Source organism: Eschrichtius robustus, chromosome X, assembly GCF_028021215.1.
Source record: "Eschrichtius robustus isolate mEscRob2 chromosome X, mEscRob2.pri, whole genome shotgun sequence".
NCBI lineage: Eukaryota > Metazoa > Chordata > Mammalia > Artiodactyla > Eschrichtiidae > Eschrichtius > Eschrichtius robustus.
The window spans coordinates 34,733,832-34,736,970 of record NC_090845.1 but is presented as its reverse complement, the minus strand read 5'-3'; the positions used below and the strand labels follow the sequence as shown (position 1 = coordinate 34,736,970).

The window sequence follows — 3,139 nt, the reverse complement described above, 5'->3', positions numbered from 1 at the left end:
TCTGTGTTTGTATTTAGCTTTACATTCCTCATTAAAGAAAAACTGGACGCAATGTTTTTGTTTATACATATGTATATTTCCTTCATGGAAATTTGAGGTTCCAGTTCATGCTAATTTATTGATTTCCCTTAAAAAAGTTAGATTTTAAACCTTAGGTTTCTCTTAGTTATAACATGTACTTTAACATTATCTTCTAACCTAGGAAGTAATGATGAGGGATAAAACATCTGAGAAACACCATCATCACCCCTTAGTACACATATAACCATTCAATAGTATTATTTTAATATCTGAAGAGTAAAGTTGTCCAGATAAATTAATTATTAAATAATCTTGGGACATAATGAGAAAATGTTCTACAAAATCACGATTTCTTCTATTTAAATAGATTCTTCCAGTGAAGTCTACAATGGACTCTTCCAAGGAAATTTTTGAAAGATTGCAATTATATTAAGACTAAACACTGGTGTTAAGCAAACATAGAATACAATTTTATCTCACTGAGAAACTGATCATGTAGTTCTTTTCCATCTCTAATGTATGATTCTATCATTAAAATCAACTTATCAAATAGACATTGTATTATTCTATTTCTTTACAGACTCAACAATTAAATGCCTCTAAAATTGCTTAGATAAGTTTACAAGGTGACAGTTGATATTTGATCCTTTGCTTCCTTCATAAACAATGATTATAGCATAGCATGAGCTTTCAAAGAGAAATAAAGAGACCCCCCCCCCCAAAAAAGTACATTAGTCAAAGCCATGGTAATAAAACTTTAAGTGAAAACAGCTATTTTATCCAAAAACTTTAAAACCATTGAGAGCACTTAAAACAGTCCATCACTCTTTCTTGTACCTTGAGAACAGAGACCATGTTTGATTCTTCTGTGTATCTCCAGAGTCAAACAGTGACACATATTTGGAGTACTGTATATAAATGGCTGTTGAATTAATTAATTATAAATACCTAGATTGGTCTTATGTCTTCCACTATAATATCCTTAACTTCTAAGAAAATATTGACTTTTAAATTTCATATACATGTGTAATACCTTATACGTATTTACTTGAGACAATAAAGGGAGAAAAACAGCAGTTTTTTGTTTTGTTTTGTTTTGGTCTGCTTCTCCACTAGAATACAAACCTCATGGGAACAGACTTTGTCTCTCTTTGTTACTAATATATGCCCAAATCCCATACCAGTGCCTGGGCCATATTAAGTAATCAATAAATATTTATTGAATGAATGAATGAAAGATAATTTGAGATCAATGGTATTTCCTATCACTCTGGCTCATTCCATACAACATAATTGAGGGGTTAAAAAAAATGCTTGCTGAGTGGCAGTGAAAGGACAAATGAGGTTGGAGGGGATAAATACATCCACACGGTTAAGAGCTTTCTCTAAGACTGCGTCGAAGCCTTTTGTTTTCTGATAAAGAAAAGAGAAGTCTGCACTTACCTAGAGGAAGGAATTGGTAAATCAGGTGAAAGGGGCTGTGTTTCTAGGACTGTGCTGAAAGATTAAGAGATGAGAGACAACAAAGGGAGTGAAGACCAAGTTCAAAACGAGTGAAAGCTGGAGAGGTGGAAAGATTCACTGAGACTTTGGAGGTGGTGCTCCGCTGTCAGACAAGTGTGAACGTGACCAGAAACAGAAAGAGAAAAGTGGAGCTCACTGGAGTTAATAAGGTCCAGGAACCCAGCGAAGAGGCTATCAGAAGTGTCATTGGTACGGGTGTTGAAGTCACTGAGGAGAGCTAACTTCAAATAGAGCTCTGTGATAGTAAATATAACCAATGATACCACAAAAGGACTGTTTAATGAAAGAATCACATTAGGGCACTATTCAAATAAGAAATCACGCAAGTGATTAACTCAAAACGGTTGCGCTTATATTCGTGAATAACATTTTAAAAGATTAGGCCAGAAGCTCAGCGCAGTCTCCCTGCCTCACCCAGGCCTGGATGGAACCTGGGACACAGCGTCCGTGCCCCGCCCCCCGTGCACATCCCCCCTCCCATCCTCCCTGTAACGGAACCGGAACCTCCTCTCCCCACTCCCAAACCCGGGTAATGGACCCGCCTTTCGGTCCATCCCAGAGCGGCCGCCCTCTTCGACCACATGAGAGCCCTCCGAGGCAGCTACCGCAGGCCCCGCGGCTTCACCGTCACCTTGGCCTTCAGGCCCACGATGCTGCCCGCGCCGCCCGCCAGGCAGCCCGCGCCGCCCGCCAGGCTGCCCGCGCCGCCCGCCATGCTGTCCGCCACGCTTCCCGCGCCGCCTGCTGTGCTGCCCACCAGGCTGCCCGCGCCGCCCACCAGGTTGCCCGCCAGGCTGCCCGCGCCGCCCGCCATGCTGCCCGCGCCACCCCCGCAGGTGCGCCAGAACTACCAGCCCGACTGCGAGGCCGCCGTCAACAGCCATTTCACCCTGGAGCTCCACGCCTACTCCGTGTGACTGGCCGTGGCCTTTTACCTCGACTGCGACGACGTCGCCTTGAAGCACTTCACCGGGTTCTTCCTGCGCCGCTCCCACGAGCACAGCGAGCGGGCCCAGGGCCTGATGCGCCTGCAGAACCAGCGCGGGGGCCGCCTCCACTTCCAAGACATCAGGAAGCCAGTCAGTGACGAGTGGAAGAGCGGCCTCAAGGCCATGTGGTACACCTTGTGCCTGGAGAAGCGCGTGAACCGGAGCCTGCTCGACCTGCACCAGCTGGCCACCGACAAGAGCGACCCCCACCTCCGTCTCTTCCTGGCAACTCACTGCCTCGGCCAGCAGGTGGCGTTCATCAGAGAGCTGGAGGGTCATGTCACCACCCTGAGCATGATGGGGGCCCCGGACGTCGACCTGGCAGGGTACCTCTTTGACAAGCTCACCCTGGGCGACAGCGACGAGAAGAACTGAACCTGGACTTCCCCAGAGCCACGGGGTGACCAGAGCCCTGGTCACCGTGCCTGCCATGCAGACGGCAATAGTGCCCTTGCAGAAGAAGTTCACTTGTTTGTTTGTTTGTTTTTCGCAACAAGTGCAGGACTCTCTTTTCCTGGACTTTATCACTTAAGTTTTTTTCTTCCAGTTTTTCCGTTTCTTCCAGTAAAGTTATTGGTTCATAAATAAATAAAGGTCTCTGGCTG

General features: G+C 45.7%; 1 pseudogene; it reads left to right on the top strand.

Annotated features, from left to right (window-relative positions):
* The first annotated feature begins 2,126 nt into the window (after positions 1-2,126).
* On the top strand, positions 2,127-2,909 carry LOC137756278 (ferritin heavy chain pseudogene; annotated as a pseudogene).
* Positions 2,910-3,139: the final 230 nt, after the last annotated feature.